Raw genomic sequence first — 19,359 nt, forward strand, 5'->3', positions numbered from 1 at the left:
ATACAAATATTGTAATGCAACCTCTTTGTCATGAAAGTGTAACTTACAAATGTAGGGTTTTTTTGTTACATAACTGCACTCAAAAAAACAAATGTAAAACTTCAGAGCCTACAAGTCCACTCAGTCCTACTTCTTGTTCAACCAATCGCTCAGGCAAACAAGTTTGTTTACATTTAGAGGAGATAATGCTGCCTGCTTCTTGTTTACAATGTCACCAGAAAGTGAGAACAGGCATTTGCATGGCACTTTTGTAGCTGGCATTGCAAGGTATTTACGTGCCAGATATGCTAAACATTTGTAAGCCCCTTCATGCTTCAGCCACCATTCCATAAGACATGCTTCCATGCTGATGACGCTCATTAAAAAAAATGCATTAATTAAATTTTTGACTGAACTCTTTGGGGAAGAATTGTGTGTCCCCTGCTCTGTTTTACCTGCATTCTGCCATTGATGACTCAGCACATGTTGTTCATTGTAAGAACACTTTCACTGCAGATCTGACAAAATGCAAAGAAGGTACCGATTTGAGATTTGTAAAGATAGCTACAGCACTTGACCCAAAGTTTAAGAATCTGAAGTGCCATCCAAAACCTGAGAGGGACGAAGTTCAGAGCATGCTTTCAGAAGTCTTAAAAGAGCAACACTTTCATGCAGAAACTACAGAACCCAAACCACCAAAAAAAGAAAATCAACCTTCTGCAGGTGGCATCTGACTCAGATAATTAAAATGAACCTGCGACGATCTGTACTGCTTTGGATCATTATCGAGCAGAACCCGTCATTAGCATAGACACATGTCCCCTGGAATGATGGTTGAAGCATGAAGGGACTAGGGTGACCAGACAGCAAATGTGAAAAATCGGGACGGGGGTGGGGGGTAATAGGAGCCTATATAAGAAAAAGACCCCAAAATCGGGACTATCACTATAAAATCGGGACATCTGGTCACCCTAAAAGGGACATGTGACTCTTTAGTGCATTTGGCACATAAATATCTTGTGACGCCAGCTACAACAATGCTATGCGAACACCTGTTCTCACTTTCAGGTGACATTGTAAACAAGAAGCGGGCAGCATTATCTCCCGCAAATGTAAACAAACTTGTTTGTCTGAGCGATTGGCTGAACAAGAATTAGGACTGAATGGACTTGCAGGCTCTAAAGTTTTACATTGTTTTATTTTTGAATGCAGTTTTTTTGTACATTATTTTACATTTGTAAATTCAACTTTCATGATAAAGAGATTACACTACAGTACTTGTATTAGGTGAATTGAAAAATACTATTTCTTTTGGGGGTGGTTTCAGTGCAAATACTTGTAATCAAAAATAAATATAAAGTGAACATTGTACACTTTGTATTCTGTGTTGTAATTTAAATCAATATATTTTAAAATGTCAAAAACATCAAAAATATTTAAATAAATGGTATTCTATGATTGTTTAACAGTGCAATTAATTGTGCGATTAATTGCAATTACTTTTTTTAATCACTTGACACCCCTATTTTAAATGAAAACATGGAAGGATGGAACAGGGATAAGTTTAGGGGCAATATTTTTGCATGCAAAAGTGCAGAACAGACTTCATCAGTGGCAGTGAAGGAGTTGTGGAAGAGAACCTACATAAAAGGTCAGAAGATGAGAGGGAAAAGTGAAGAAGAGAAAAAGAGAAGAAGAAGGAAGAAAATTATGTCTCATGAGTCAGGCAGAACTGGTTTGGGCAGCTGAAACTCAAAGTTTACATGGCCTTGTAAATACAGACTCAGAGTCAAGTTTAAGGCCAACCACCACCACCGCTGTCCACACTCAAATTCTTCTGACTCAGGTCAATAAGCCGTCAGGACCCATGTCTGAATACCCTCCTAGGGGCCCTAGGTCTGAGCCTGAGTCCCAGCTGACCCCATATCCAAGCCTGTCATTTTGCAGTCTGGATGCAGCTCAAGCCTTGGTCACCAGACTCATGTCCAGAGATACCACCAACGCTATCCCCCAAGCCCCTGGCTCTGTGTTTCTCAATCTTTCTACCCTAAAACTTCCCAGGAAATATAATTAACTCAAGTACAATTCAAATGAAGCTGCTCAGCGTTTAACTCTTCCTTTCAATGCTGGAAGAACATAAGAATATAAGAATGGCCATACTGGGTCAAAGGTCCATCTAGCCCAGTATCCTGTCTACCGACAGTGGCCAATCCCAGGTGCCCCAGAGGGAGTGAACTTAACAGGTAATGATCAAGTGATCTCTCTCCTGCGATCCATCTCCACCCTCTGACAAACAGAGGCTAGAGACACCATTGCTTACCCATCCTGGCTAATAGCCATTAATGGACTTAACCTTCATGAATTTATCTAGTTCTCTTTTAACCCTGTTATAGTCCTAGCCTTCACAACCTCCTCAGGCAAGGAGTTCCACAGGTTGACTGTGTGCTGTGTGAAGAAGAACTTTCTTTTATTTGTTTTAAACCTGCTGCCCATTAATTTCATTTGGTGGCCCCTAGTCCTTATATTACGGGAACAAGTAAATAACTTTTCCTTATTCACATTCTCCAGACCACTCATGATTTTATATACCTCTATCATATCCCCCCTTAGTCTCTTTTCAAGCTGAAAAGTCCTAGCCTCTTTAATCTCTCCTCATATGGGACCCATTCCAAACCCCTAATCATTTTAGTTGCCCTTCTCTGAACCTTTTCTAATGCCAGTATATCTTTTTTTAAATGAGGAGACCACATCTGTATGCAGTATTCAAGTTGTGGGCGTACCATGTATTTATATAAGGGCAATAAGATATTCTCCATCATATTCTCTATCCTCTTTTTAATGATTCCTAACATCCTGTTTGCTTTTTTGACTGCCGCTGCACACTGCGTGGATGTCTTTAAAAAACTATGCATGATGACTCCAAGATCTCTTTCCTGATTAGTTGTAGCTAAATTAGCCCCCATCATATTGTAGGTATAGTTGGGGTTATTTTTTCCAATGTGCATTACTTTACATTTATCCACATTAAATTTCATTTGCCATTTTGTTGCCCAATCACTTAGTTTTGTGAGATCTTTTTGAAGTTCTTCACAGTCTGCTTTGGTATTAACTATCTTGAGCAGTTTAGTATCATCTGCAAACATTGCCACCTCACTGTTTACCCCTTTCTCCAGATCATTTATGAATAAGTTGAACAGGATTGGTCCTAGGACTGACACTAGTTATCCCTTTCCATTCTGAAAATTTACCATTTATTCCTATCTTTTGTTCCCTGTCTTTTAACCAGTTCTCAATCTATAAAAGGATCTTCCCTCTTATCCCATGACAACTTAATTTACATAAGAGCCTTTGGTGAGGGACCTTGTCAAAGGCTTTCTGGAAATCTAAGAACACTATGTCCACTGGATCCCCCTTGTCCACGTTTGTTGACCCATTCAAAGAACTCTAATAGATTAATAAGACATGATTTCCCTTTACAAAAACCATGTTGACTTTTGCCCAATAATGTATGTTCTTCTGCGTGTCTGATAATTTTATTCATTATTATTGTTTCAACTAATTTGCCCGGTACTAATGTGTGGAAACACATTTAACAATCTCTTGTATTAGTTATGGTCACCAATAGGGAGAAGCCCTACAACAAGTGTGCTGCTACCTGGCCACAGGAACACAGCTGAATTCTGGTAAATCTCTAGTGCAAAGAGAGCAAGATAGTTGATTTCAGTAAGGGTGCATCTACACTTGTGAGTGTACCTGGATATATGTGTGTTGTTGTGCTATAACCCCGTAACGTCCACTCCTGAAGCTCTAAAGGATGTTTCTAAAGGACAGACAAGTGAGTAAAAGTTAGCATGCATGAGGTGTGTGGGTACAAATATGCCTCTGCTGTGCAAAGTTCAACTTTCTTAGAGGAAGGGACGCTTGGGCTCTTAGCCAGGATGAAGCATTCCTGCAAATGGAGAGACCACACAGGCAATGGAAGCGCCCACAGAGGGAACAGGATCATGCATTCCTGCAGTCCCTAGTCCAACTAATGGCACAACATTTTTGGGCCCATCCACTGCCCAGGCAGCTGCTCCTCTCTGGGAATAGGCACCACCTTTTCCTCCAGCTGCCACCCAGGCTGCTGCCTACGTGATGGATCCCATAGGCACCAACTCCATGGGTGCTCCAGGATTCAAGCACCCATGGGAAAAAATAGTGGGTGCTCAGCACCTAGAAGCCAGAGCTTGAGTGTGGAAATGTGATGAGTTCTGTGCTGATAACAACTTCTGCCCTTGGGACAGGGACTTTGTTTAAAAACAGAGGCAGGGTGATTAAGATAACAAAAGGCTTGTCATTAAATTGAATTAAGGATCGCTAGATGATCCTGAAAGCATTCTCAGGCATTCCAATTAAAAGATAGGAAACAAAGGGTAGGAATAAATGGTCCATTTTCAGAATGGAGAGAGGTAAATAGTGGTGTGTCCCAAGGACCTGTACTGGGACCAGTACTATTCAACATTCACAGATGATCTGCAAAAAGGGGTAAACAGTGAGGTGGCAAAGTTTGAAGATGATACAAAATTACTCAAGATAGTTAATTCCAAAACAGGCTGCGAAGAGTTACAAAAGGATCTCACAAAACTGGGTGACTTGGCAACAAAATGGCAGATGAAATTCAGTGTTAAATGCAAAGCAATGCACATGACAAAATATAATCCCAACTACACATACAAAATGATGGTGCCTAAATTAGCTGTTACCCATCAAGAAAGTCTTGGAGTCATTTGCAGTACTCTGGAAGCACTGTTTCCAGAATACTGCAAATGTATAAGAATCCTTCTCACTCTGCCTGTATCATCCTGAAGTCATTCTTCAGCTTCAGAAGACTTAAAAATTATCTCCAGTCATCAATGGGACAAACGCAACTGAATAATGTAGCTGTCCTTAACGTGCAACAAAACAATACCAGGGAACTAGATGTGAATAAGATTGCTGACAGTTTCATCCAGAAAGCTACCGTAAGACATAATGTCTTCAAACTGGGACGTTAGTAAAGACAGCTTGTAGGTGATTGCAATGATTTTAATATACTGTAATTCATGATAATGTAATTATGTAGTTCATAACAATTTAATCATTATTAAAATAGTAAAGATCCAATGATAGACACATTCAGTAACTAGAATATGAAAGAAGTGTATAAATATGCTGAAAATAGCCTCCCCCAAAAAACTGGCAGTGTCCCTTTCCCCCTCCCCCAAACACACACACCTCTTCCAAAGCACCCACCAGCAAAACCAAAAGTCAGCACCTATGATGGATCCTACCACCACCTCTGACAGGGTGGAGCAGGCTGGATGCCCAGCATAACATCCTCTGCAGGTACTCCAAACCTTTCTTGGGATCGCGCCAGAGCATTCAGAGGGGCAACAATTAGCCTGATCCAGTCCCTGTAGCCCAAGCTGTGTTCATTCCCCAAACCCCGTCCAGGAGACATTCCCATTTATCCCCTGCGCCCCCCCCCCCCACACACACACAATATTCTGCAGCTGTTCCCCTCTTCTCAGGCAGAGGGGGAGGGGAAAGGTGAAGAGATGTGTCCACAGACATTAATGTTTGCCCACTTCTCAGGGAATTTGACTCTCTTTATTTTTGGTTCATTTGTTCCTTTTACACACCATTTTAGCTCTGTGTTTAATGTATGTATGTAAATAAAAATTACTGTTCACGTCACCTGTGTGAGCACCTTGTTTTCTGAGCATGATCAATGAGATACTTCCCAGAAGTTTGGGATGGGGTAGTAGAAATCACAGCACATGATTGATTTCTTAAAGGGCTAGTGCCATGGAAATGCAAAGAATTGCATCCTTTCCACAATGCCTTCCCTCCCTCTGCTATGAATTGGCTAATGCTTAAAAAAAAAAAAAAAAAAAGCATTCATGACAATGAAGTACGCCGTGAAATAACTGTTGCTGTCCAGAGTACTGGAATGAAAAACAAAAGGCAATTTAACTGAAATGTCTTTGGGGTTTTGTTAATGATTTAAGCGATAATACACACAAGGGAAACAAAACTAAAGGAATGCTGAAGATCTCTGACCCTGAGCAGTACTTTTACAACCCTCCCCCGAACTCCAACCAGACACCTCTGGAAACCATGGATGTAATCATGCATAGCTCCTGATAAGTGCTGTTAGTAATGGAGTCAGAAAACATTGTGAAAAAGGAATATATAAAGTCCCTTCCGAAACCTTACAGAACTTTTTAAAAAGTATTTTAACAATGCTTAAATGCTCCCCATAAAGCAAGCCGAAACATAACTCTTAACAAAAACATTGCTCAATGAAGCCCTTAATGTGCATTAAAACTCTCCTCAGCATAAAACAATGGTCCAAGGTGTTAGCCTTGAGGACCCTCTTCAAATTGTCTGCTTTCAGACATTAGTAAGTACATTAACATCAGTGGCAGGGGATCAAAACCCACTGAGGAGTCAGACAACGAAAGCATGTGTCAATGTTCTATTCAGCTTTTCCAGCAGCACCATAGCATCAGAATAGTGTCCCTCAGCAATTACAAGTCATCTTCTAGTTCCATAATGTAGAAGCATGCAACATCATGAATTTCCCTGGCCTGCTGGGAACCAGGATCTGTATGCACATGGGTGGGATCTGGTTGCCCGTACAGGCTTTGAAAAACACACCTGTCCTGTGCCCACTCACTGTGAAAGTATTCCCCTTTAGCTCCACATATGTTGTGCAAGGCGCAGCATGCCACGATAATCTGAAACACATTGGCTACATTGGCAGCCACACTGAGCTGGATGCATTAGCAATGGGCTTTCAGCCACCCAGAGGTGCACTACACCACCTTTCTGCAGTTACTCAGTCTTTAGTTGAAATCCATTTTTCTTGGGTCAGCAATATCAGGGTACAGCTTCATGAGCCATGATAGGAGCAGATATGTGAGGTCTGTGACCACGAGTGCTTGGGGGAGACCTTACTGAAAATGCCAAGGTCAGGGCAGGCTGCAAAAGGGAGAATAGATATTCCCAAAACTGGTGGTTAACACTGAAGTTAAACTCATCAACTAGTCACAAAGTGTACTTCTGATCCCCCATACTGGTTATCAAGAAGCAAATAAATAAATACATCTCACTTCCCCTTTATTGCATTCCAATTCTCTGGCTCCGAATCAGCACCTAGGTCCAGTACAGTAAGAAGTTATTCAAAAACTCTGCTCACTATACAAAATGTTCTTCTGATCCCAAAGGGCCAAACACATTGCCAAGTCAATATTAGGTTGGATCTTACCCAAAATACCACACTGCCAGCCAATCCTTTAGCATCTAAAACTAAAGGTTTATTATAAGGAAAAAAGAAAGAACAAAAAGACAGTTTTAAAATGGTAAAGAAGTCAAATACATACAGAGACTTCAAAGTCCATATATCAGGTTCTTAGCAGTATTGGTGAAAGTTCCACAGCTTGGATGGGTCATTCAGTCCTTTGTTCAGAGCTTCGTTTGTAGAAAAGTTATTCCAGAGGTAGGAAGCAGGAATGAAGACGATGCCTTTTATATTCTTTTGCCATGCAGCTTGTACTTCCTTTTTCCCAACACAAGCTTCACAGCACATGGTATGGAAAAACCTTAGAATTCTCTGTCCACAGGCATACCACTTGTCTTGCTGACTTATAAGGTGTATCCCTGGTTCCTTTCAATGGGTTCATCGTATAGTTGATGACCCTTGATGAGACATTGAACAGACTATGCAGTGCTGATGCCAATCTGTCTAGGGCAGTCACCCAGAAACACAGCACAAGTTTGGAAATACAGATATACCATATATATCTGTAACTCACAAGACAAAGGTGATACAAACATATAAACAAGATTAACATACTTAATAAAGTATAACATTTTTACATGGCATATCTGGGTCAGATTCCTTGCAATTTTATAATATAAATATCAACAATATAATAAAGTGTCTCCCATATTCCATACAGTGTCACAGGGTCCCCCCAAGAAAAATGTTGGCACTGAAACACAGTACTGTCATTTTAGGGGAATAAAGTCCCTTCTTCCCCTTTCCCCCCACCCCCTGCAATGGCAGGTAAGGAACATGAAGGTGAAGTTCCTTAGCAAGAAGATCTTAGATCTTTCAAACAACTCTCACCCTAAAGTGTTTTTGAAGTCTATGGGCCCAGATCCTGCAAACGCTTATGCACATCCTTAGCTTTACTCTCATGAACACTCTTCTTGAATTCAATGTGTCTTTCATTTGAGTAAAATTAACCACAAAAGTAAGAGTTAGCAGGATTGGGGCCAGAGCAATTACTCATCTAGGATTAAGGAAAATGGACATTAGATATTCATTTCCCATGAAAAACTGTGATTTTTAATGAGTAATTGAGTGTGCTGTAAATTCACAGGAAACATTGTGTACTGTGATGTAGTTTAGTTCTAAGGCATGAATTGCAATGAATATATAGTGTCTAATTCCTATGCAAAACAGTTACTTTAAATCAGGAATTCTCTCTTTTCCTCCGAAGCTTTGATTATGCTTAAAAAATTTAGCCACTGGATGTCAGACCATGGGGCTGCCAAACCAGAATGGAAAAAGTGAAACCAAATGTTGTTCTCCGTCATTTCAGGAACCAGCGTTGAACTAGGGCTCAGCCATGGCTTCTGAAATGGTGCTGAATATGGTGTGACTCTGCACTTGCACTTTCCTGGTGTGGAAAAGACTTAAGCCTCTGGGCTGTTGCATGCAGACACTTCCTGAGGTTAAAAATCATTGTGGCTGTGACATAGTGTCACACAGATGGTTGATTACTCTGTGTCAGCAGCTCTTGTCTGGCCTGACATAATCACTACACCTAACACACTATTGTCATCATCTGTATCTAAAAGGTGTCAGGTCAGATATCATTGGAAAAACTGATCACTCACTGATAATTAATATTCTTGTATGATTTATATACCTCATGAGTACAAAAAGTTATGGATATATGCTAGAATTATGTTCTTAAAATGTGTTTGGCACACAATGCATAAGCCCGATCTGCCCTAGACAAAGAGATGTTTCTTTGTTTGTCTCACCAGCCTGGTTGTCAGGCGGAGACACTAAAGGCACATTTACATAAAAGGTAAACAAATCCATCAAGCTAACAAGGGGCAGAGGTAATGACTCAGCTATTACCAGCATGAAATCTTCAACACACCGCATGGCGTGTCTTCCAAGAAGGAGAAAAGGAACTTTATCTGAGGATACATTTCAATGGCTTGCTGTACAACAAAGATAGGGGATCTGAACCTCAAATGATAATTGAATTAACTGACTGTATACAATATTACTGTATTATAAAAATGTATCATGTAAGGTCTTCTCTGAAAGCTAATGACACACTGGTAATTAATATAACTGTGAAATGTATATATTAACATTATATGAGGAATTATGAATGCTCACTGATATTATGCTTGAAAGTCTGTGGCCAAAAAAAAGTGAGAAACAGGTTTTCTCCTAGATGGGAGGGAAGGCAGCTATCTACCTGTCTCCAATGAAATTAAGCAAGGTGTGAACAAAACCAGTGGATGCCCTATTTATATACAAACTGGCAGGGGGATGGGAAGTCCACAGGAAGGGGAAAACAGCATGAGCTCATGCTGAGTCTGGGGACAAAACAATGAGTCTGTGAAGATATAAGGAGAGAAAAGCAGCCATCTTGGCATCCATCGCTGGACAGAAACAAGGGGCCAGAACTCTTGCAAGCTGAGAAAGATGGGTCCTTCAGCCAAAGGAGATGAAGTCTGTGGGAACTGAATATAGGTGAAAAACCTGTTTAGGCCAAGATCTTTCAGCCAGGAAAACCAGGGAAACCAGCACCTTGTACTTCTGTGGAAAGTCCTGACTGAGAGAAAGTCAGCCATGGCTGGGAAGAAAAAGATTGGTAAGAAATCTACTTTGAACAAACACTGGAGCTTGTTAAGTTAGGTCTGAGTCATTAGAAAGTGTATTTTTATTTGTATTTGCTTGTAATCACTTTTGTTTTTATCCATTGTACTTGAACTCATGTAGAAACTTTTTTGCTTTTATTCTAAATCAACCCAATGCTGTGTTTGATTTGAAGTGATTATTAATTCCAGTTAAAGCAACACGCTGCTGTGCTTTTGTCTCTTTCAAGGAGCAACGGTCCTTATTACTCCTCGGAATGTTCGAGAAGGATGGATATTTCAAGGCAGAGAGTTTGGGGGAAGTTTTGGGACTGGCAGTGTATTGGGCTCACGTGGCTAGTAGTAACTAAGGCTGGCAGAGACCAGAGTGTGGCTGGGGTGTGACAAGCAGCAGGCATCTGGAGTCAGTTGCTGAACCAGACTACTCAATGCACAGACACAGAGCATGCTGGTATGCTGGCTAGGAGAGTCCAGACAGGGAGCTACAGAAGCAGAGCATTTTAAGGCACCAAGGAAGAGGTCCCCAATCTGTGGGGCACACCCCTTCTAGGGGGGTGCAAAGAACCATTCAGGGGGACTCGGCTGAGCCCGGGCCAACCCCCATGGGAGATGGAGAAGGAGTGCCACTCAGCTCCGTTCTTGGCCCTGGCCCCGGCCAATGGCTCCACTCTTGGCCATGGCTGCAGGCTCTGCACCCGGGGCCCTGGCTGCCTGCCAAGGCTGCTGGCCAAGGCTCTGCTCCCATCCCCAGCTGTGACCCCAGCTTCAGCCCCCTTACCCCTGTCCATATCCCCCCTCCTGGAGCCACAGCCCACTCCCAGCTAGGGGTGGGACATGGATAGGGTTAAGGGGAGCGCGAGCAGTTTGGGGACCACTGCACTAAGGGTTACAGGACAAGCAGTGTCACAACCTCTCACTGGTCTGAATTGCAGCATAGAATTTTGACAGTGGCAAATCAACCCTAATGCTAACAAATGTAACTCCACTGATGTCAAGGGAGTTTCACCCCGTACTCACCACAGCTATATTTGACCCAGTGGCGCATGGGGAACTGACTGTAAAACATTGTCTGAATAAAACTATGTTCTTTTATTGCTGTCTCAGAAAAATATTTACTCCCACGTTGGTGGAGCCAACAGGGAGGTTTCAAGTTTTGTTGTTAGATTCCATAAATTGAAACCTTTGGAGCTGGCTGGAATCATGAGCCTCTATTGGTTTCTACTGAAACTAGCAAAACAGACTCTGAATTCTGTACCTGGAGATTATCCTACCACCTAAATCTAGCAAGCTGTTCACTGTAAATTGTGTGTTTGTACTGGCCACTATTCAGTTGCATTACTCAAATGGAGCCTATTACTGCATCTTTGTCTAATAAGCAAAATTAATGTGTTGCAGAGGGTAGTTTTTCATAAATTCCTTATCTTCTGCCAAGGGATTTTGTTAGAAAATATACAAAAAGGATTTTAGAGTTTATCTGAAAGAGAGAGAAGCTCTGTGGATCCAATTTAATGCTTTTAGTTTGTCTCCCCAGTCTAGTATGTGGAAGGAGTTCTGCTTTTGCTATAGGGATATTTAGTGTTCTAAATCTGAGAGCATGCATTGGCTAAAGGCAGAATAATCCTTTTGTGCAAATATGGCTAATGCGATAGATAATCATAGTACATCAGTAAGCTGTCCTGTTGAAATAGCCGTTGCTTTTGGCATTTGACTGTAAGTTTGCTTTTTATTAAAAACAACGAACAAAGCAATAAAGATTTAGAATAAGATTTTTCTCTGATAGATGGTAATCCCATTTTGACACCTGGCCAGGTAACGCTCTTCTTTGTCACATGGCTACTCTAAGGCTGTGTAGCAGGTCGAGCACTCATCGCCATGGTGCCTCCTGCTGGTTACCTCAGGAATTAGCTCTTTCAGCCCCAGAGCGCCTCCTGCTGGCCGGTGTCCCTCCTAGACCCCAGTGCCCTTTTCCCTTGGGGTGCTCTCATAGCAGCATCCCCACACTCTGGGTCTCCCTTCCTGGGGAACCCCCTCCCCCTATGCCCACCTTGCCTCAGTGACTACTGCCAGTCGTCATCTAGCCCCCTTTCTCTGGGGCAAACTGCAGCCTGTGATGCCACTCATCACTGACATGGGCATTGGACCTGCTGCCTTTCCCTGCAGCCCCAGTACCTCCCTAGGCCTTCAGTCAGGTCACAGCCTGGAAGGTTGCCAGGCCTGAGCTCCCAAGCTCAGCCTGCCCCTTCCCCAGCACTTCTCTGTCCAAGGTACCCTTTTCTCCTTCAAAAAGAAGAACAGGAGTACTTGTGGCACCTTAGAGACTAACAAATTTATTAGAGCATAAGCTTTCGTGGACTACAGCCCACTTCTTCGGATGCATATAGAATGGAACATATATTCTCCTTCAGGCAGCCAGGTCCATCTCTCTCCAAAGCTGGGGAGAGACTGCCTGCCTTCTGGCCCTGCACCCCTTTAATAGCCTGGCCCTGATTGGCTGCCTCCCAGCCTTTTCTGATTGGCTCTCCACCCCAGCCCTCTCCAAGGACTGGCTTTTAATCCTTTCAGGGCTGGAGCGGGGTGACTGCCCTGCTACAGGCTGGTAAATACTTTTACTGATATATAAATAAAAGCTGCATCCGCATCTTTTCAGCAGCTATCGGATGGGGTCAAACTTTCAAGAGAAGAGCTCTTTGTTGCAAGAAACTGTCTTTCTTATTGTTAGAATACAAATATTCAGGCCTGCCTGTAAAGGTCTATACTTTAAGAACGTAGGTGTACTTTTATCACTTAGCTAGTTACAGAGGTATAAAAACAAAGAATCAAAATCACAATCCGCATTGAGGTATCTTAAGGGTTAAATGCTAAATACCAGCCAAATGACACTAGTTCCCTGTGTCTGGCAAAAAGTGTCTGTCAGTTTTGCAACTTTGAATGAAATATTCAAATGGATTCAGTGCCATTGTTTAGAAACCAAACCAAACCAATTCATCTTAAACCTACAAACAGGATTTTACAAACCAAGAATGTTGGTTTAGGTCCTTAAAACCTCACATAATTGTACAAAACGGTTTACACAAAAATTCTCTTTTGCCCAATACCCCTTGCACTGCTGTTATTTTTTACACAACTGTACCCAGATTACACTCCCATCTGTACAATCGGAGACAGTCAAGTTAAGCTCCAATAGAAACCCCTTACATTTCTTTAGTGGTTTTGATTAACGTATCCAATAGTCAAATAATATAGATCAGAGTATCTGGCTGCTTGCTCCCTGCAGCAGTCCTTTACAGACCATTTCTGTGGGAAAAGGTCACATTTTCCCTCAGAATAGCTACAAAACTCTTGGGGACAAAAACCTAGTGGTGGTAGTAGCCACCTGACCGCCTTGTGTAATTTGTTTAACTACAAGGGTTCCACCCAATGTGACTGTACTGAGTTGCACAGATAATTACATTTACATAACTGGGTTTTATCATCAAACCAAAAACTTCCTTCTTATAACACCACAACTTTTACTCTTTAACATCTTCACAACCGTTACCTTTTAACATTTCCACAACTCCCAACCAAATTAAGCAAACTGAGGGGGAAGAAGAAGAAGAAGAAGAAAAGGATACAGTGACCTTGGAGTGAAAGACTTTGTATGAGTAGTCTCCCAGTTCCCTCTTTTCTATGTATATGTCTATTTGTCATCATTCCCTTTAGTCTTAGATGAAAACACCTTGTTTGCCTCCTTTTCAAATCAGTCTCTACCCTCCCCTCTAGCAAGGCAATAAATCCAATTTTACAAATTGCCATTATAGCATGTATTTTATTTGCCTTTTCACAAAAAACAGATATTAAAATGCAGTGATGTTTAAAACATGAGTGGGATGCAGTGCATCTGTCAGAACATCTTCACTTATAGGTTACAACCTAACGTCTGTTTAAAGAAATGCAATTAGTTTCTGGAGGTCTAAAGTCAAATACATTGTCTTAGAAAGTAGCTTTAAAGCAAGCCACAAAGCTCTGTACTTGGTAATTTAAATGACTGACCATTCAATTTATGAGCATTCCCAGCAATAAAATTCAGTCTGAACTTAATAATAGCACATTTTATGTGACAACGATGACAATTACAATCTATAGTTACTGCAGTCATATTTTGGTCTGAGGAAAGATGACAGTATTAATTATACACACTTGCCATTTGTCAGACTTAACTTGGCAGGCGATTGCACTCAGAACCATCTCCAGCTTGACTTCTACATTTTCCATTTTCTAATCCGCTGGAACAAAGATAATTAGAATAGAGAAAATTTAGTGGCTTTCTTTTTTCACTTGTTAAAGGATGTATCTCACTACTATCATATGGTGGTACAGGTACAGTACAAAACTCAAACCATAATAAGAATATGCCACTCTGGTTAACCTGTCAGCATTTACGTTACGCAAACCCTGTTAAAAAGGCATTGTATAACTTATTCATTTTAATTTGCATGGGGCTGAAATTTGACAGATATTCTCTTAGTCCACATATAATTGTCATGTATTATATACATTTTGCTATTTTTGGTCAGTATAGGACCCTGTTTTCCATACTTGTTGAATCATAGAATCATAGAAGATTGGGGTTGGAAGAGACCTCAGGAGGTCATCTAGTCCAACCCTCTGCTCAAAGCAGGACCAGCATCAACCAAATAATCCCAGCCAGGGCTTTGTCAAGCAGGGCTTTAACAACCTCTAAGGATGGAGATTCTGAAATAGTTTTTCCTAATATCCAACCTAGACCTCCCCCATTGCAACTTGAGACCATTGCTCCCTGTTCTGTCATCTGCCACCAATGAGAACAGCCGAGCTCCATCCTCTTTGGAAAGCCCCTTCAGGTAGTTGAAGGCACAAATCCCCCCTCACGCTTCTCTTCTGAAGACTAAACAAGTCCAGTTCCCTCAGCCTCTCCTCATAAGTCATTATATATGTGCTGTGGAAATTAAAATGTATTTACTTTCATAAACAGAAATAAAATGTTTTTAAATAAGTAAAGTATCAGAGGGGTAGCCATGTTAGTCTGGATCTGTAAAAAGCAACAGAGAGTCCTGTGGCACCTTTAAGACTAACACATGTATTGGAGCATAAGCTTCCGTGGGTGAATACCCACTTCGTCAGATGCATGTAATAGAAATTTCCAGAGGCAAGTATAAATATGCAGGCAAGAATCAGTCTGGAGATAACGAGGTTAGTTCAATCAGGAATGGTGAGGTCCTCTGCTAGCAGTTGAGGTATGAACACCAAGGGAGGAGAAACTGCTTTTGTAGTTGGCTGGCCATTCACAGTCTTTGTTTAATCCTGATCTAATGGTGTCAAATTTGCAAATGAACTGAAGCTCAGCAGTTTCTCTTTGGAGTCTGGTCCTGAAGTTTTTTTGCTGTAAGATGGCTACCTTTACATCTGCTATTGTGTGGCCAGGGAGGTTGAAGTGTTCTCCTACAGGTTTTTGTATATTGCCATTCCTAATATCTGACTTGTGTCCATTTATCCTTTTATGTAGTGACTGTCCAGTTTGGCCAATGTACATAGCAGGGGGGCATTGCTGACACATGATGGCATATATAACATTGGTGGACGTGCAGGTGAATGAACTGGTGATGTTGTAGCTGATCTGGTTAGGTCCTGTGATGGTGTTGCTGGTGTAGATATGTGGGCAGAGTTGGCATCGAGGTTTGTTGCATGGATTGGTTCCTGAGTTAGAGTTGTTATGGTGCAGCGTGTGGTTGCTGGTGAGAATATACTTAAGGTTGGCGGGTTGTCTGTGGGCGAGAACTGGCCTGCCTCCCAAGGTCTGTAAAAGCGAGGGATCATTGTCCAGGATGGGTTGTAGATCACTAATGATGCGTTGGAGAAGTTTAAGTTGAGAACTGTAGGTGATGGCCAGTGGCATTCTATTGGTTTCTTTCTTGGGCTTGTCTTGTAGCAGGAGGCTTTTGGTACACATCTGGCTCTGTTGATTTGTTTCCTTACTTCCTTGTGCAGATATCATAGTTTTGAGAATGCTTGGTGAAGATCTTGTAGGTGTTGGTCTCTGTCTGAGGGGTTGGAGCAGATGTGGTTGTACCTCAGCGCTTGGCTGTAGACGATTGATCGTGTGGTGTGTCTGGGGTGGAAGTTGGAGGCATGAAGGTAGGCATAGCTAGGTAGGATCAGATCAGGATTAAACAAAGACTGTGAATGGCTAGCCAACTACAAAAGCAGTTTCTCCTCCCTTGGTGTTCACACCTCAACTGCTAGCAGAGGACCTCACCCTCCCTGATTGAACTAACCTCTTTATCTCCAGACTGATTCTTGCCTGCACAGTCTTAGCCACTAAGCCAAATTGAGGCCTGTAGGGGCAGTGTGCTGAGAGGGCAGCCGAGCCCTGATTAGGGGGCAGAGCTTGGCTGATTAGGGGGCCTATAAAAGCGGCCACCCAGCCAGGCAGCAGCACAGCTGCAAGCAGCGAACAGGGCTGCTAACAGGGGAGTTTGAGTGGGAGTATACAGGGGGAGGTGGAAGGGGAGGCGGGAGGGCACGGTGCCCTGTGTGCTGTGTTTCCCCAGGTGCAGTGGGCAGAGACTACAGCCACCATGAGCCAAGCAGCAGGGGACACAATGCAGATGATTGCACGTGGAAGCTGCGGTATGTACACGGTACTAGCGGGGGTGCCTGAACAGATGTATGTTTGTATGAAGTGCTGCCTAATAGAGCTGCTGGAAGAAAAGATCCGAGGGTTGGAGATGCAGGTAGATACCCTGATAGAGTTTAGAAGGGGGTTTGAGCAGCTGATGGAGGAAAAGCAAGGAGCGGCTGAAGGGGAATGCACAGGGGTTCAGGTGGAAGCAGGGGCTAAGGTTTGTGAGGGGGGAATGTCAGGGGGAGAACAAGGGCAGTGGAAGCATGTGACCATGAGAAGCAGGCCAAGGAAAAGGAGGGCTAGTGAAGGGGAAATAGAACTCAGGAACAGGTTTGGGTGTTTGGATAACGAGGAGGGGGGGGCAGCAGGTGGTAACTGAAGGTGGGAGGGTGAGGAAGAAGAGAAGAGCGGCTAGTCCAATAGAGAGAGGGGAGGAGTTGATGGAGACAGCACCAAATCTGGGCCCCAGGAGGATACAGAATGGCACAAGGGGGAGTATAAGGGAAAATAGGAATGGACAAGGGTTGCGACTAGAGGGAACAGGGGATAGATTAGTAGATCGCACTGTCACCAGGCAAAGGCAGGTTTACGTGATTGGGGACTCCTTACTGAGGAGGTTAGACAGGCCTGTGACCAGGGCAGACCCAGAGAACAGAAGGGTGTGCTGTCTACCGGGCGCTAAGATACGGGATGTGGACCTGCAGTTGAAAAGGATCCTAAAAGGAGCAGGTAAGAACCCCTTGATCATCCTTCACGTAGGAACAAATGACATGGCTAGGTTCTCATTAGAGAGAATCAAGGGAAATTATGCCAGACTAGGGAAGACGCTCAAGGAAATCGAGGCTCAGATCATCTTCAGTGGGATTCTGCCTGTTCCTAGAGAAGGGCAGCAAAGGGCTGACAGGATTGTGAGAATAAATAGGTGGGTAAGGGAGTGGTGCTATAAGGAGGGCTTTGGGATGTATGGCCACTGGGAGGCTTTCGGGGACAGACAACTCACGGGATGGACTTCACCTGAGTAGGGAAGGAAATAGACTTCTCGGAGGGCGGCTGGCTCATCTTATCAAAAGAACTTTAAACTAGGAATTTGGGGGAGACGGTTGGGAGATGTCCAGTTAATCTCCATGCCACAATCTAACACTGAAAAGGAGGGTGATGAGATAAGAACAGATATAGCTAGGGGGAAGGGATTGGACATAAGAAGGGGGGGGGGGAATGGACAGTACGGGGTCCGTACCAAATTGCATAACTAATGGGAGAGAGGCTAAACGGCATACATTAAGATGTTTATACACCAATGCGAGAAGCCTAGGTAACAAAATGGAGGAATTGGAGCTCCTGGTCCGAGAAATGAAACCAGATATCATAGGAATAACCGAAATGTGGTGGAACGGTAGTCATGACTGGAGTACAGGTATGGAAGGGTATGTGCTGTTTAGGAACGACCGGAACAAAGGTAAAGGTGGGGGAGTAGCATTGTATGTCAATAATGAGGTAAACTGTAAAGAAATAATAACTGATGGAATGGATAAGACGGAGTCTGTCTGGGCAATACGCACACTGGGTAAAAGAACTACTAGAGCCTCCCCTGGGATAGTGCTTAGGGTGTGCTAGAGACTGCCAGGATCTAGCCTGGATACGGACAGAGAATTATTTAATGTTTTTAGGGAAGTAAATACTAATAGGAACTGTGTAATCATGGGAGACTTTAACTTCCCGGATATAGGTTGGGGTACAAATGCTAGTAACAATAATAGGACTCAGATGTTCCTAGATGTGCTAGCTGATGAATTCCTTCATCAAGTAGTAGCTGACCCGACGAGGGGGGAGGCCATTTTAGATTTGGTTTTGGTGAGTAGTGAGGACCTCGTTGAGGAAATGGTTGTAGGGGACAACCTTGGCTCGAGTGATCATGAGCTAATTCGGTTTAAACTAAATGGAAGGATTAACAGAATTAAATCTGAGACTAGGGTTTACAATTTCAAAAAGGCTAATTTTAATAAATTAAGGGGACTGGTTAGGGAAGTGGACTGGGCTAACATATTTATGGATCTAAAGGCAGATGGCGCCTGGGATTATTTCAAGTTGAAGTTGCAGGAGCTGTCGGAGGCCTGTATCCCAAGGAAGGGAAAACGGTTAGTAGGCAAGAGATTTAGACTGAGCTGGATGAGCGAGCGTCTCAAAGGGGTGATTAAGAAAAAACAGAAAGCGTACAAAGAATGGAAGAGGGGAGGGATCAGCAAGGAAACCTACCTTATTGAGGTCAGAGCATGTAGAGATGGAGTGAGAAAGGCCAAAAGTCGTGTAGAGTTGGACCTTGCGAGGGGAATTAAAACCAATAGTAAGAGGTTTTATAGCCATATAAATAGGAAGAAAACAAAGAAAGAAGAAGTGGGACCGCTGACTGTAGATGGAGTGGAGATTAAGGATAATCTAGGCATGGCACAATATCTAAACGAATATTTTGCATCGGTCTTTAATGAGGCTAATGAAGGGCTTAGGAATAGTGGCAGCATGACAGAGGGGAATAATGGAGGGGGGATTGACATTACCATATCTGAGGTAGAAGCCAAACTTGAACAGCTTAACGGGACTAAATCGGGCGGACCGGATGATCTTCATCAGAGAATATTGAAGGAACTGGCACGAGAAATTGCAAGCCCGTTAGCAAAATTTTTTAATTAATCTATAAACTCACTACAGGCCTGTTAGTTTAACATCTGAGGGCTGAGGGGGGATATGATTGCTCTCTTTAAATATATCAGAGGGATAAATACCAGGGAGGGAGAGGAATTATT

Source organism: Trachemys scripta, chromosome 2, assembly GCF_013100865.1.
Source record: "Trachemys scripta elegans isolate TJP31775 chromosome 2, CAS_Tse_1.0, whole genome shotgun sequence".
NCBI lineage: Eukaryota > Metazoa > Chordata > Testudines > Emydidae > Trachemys > Trachemys scripta.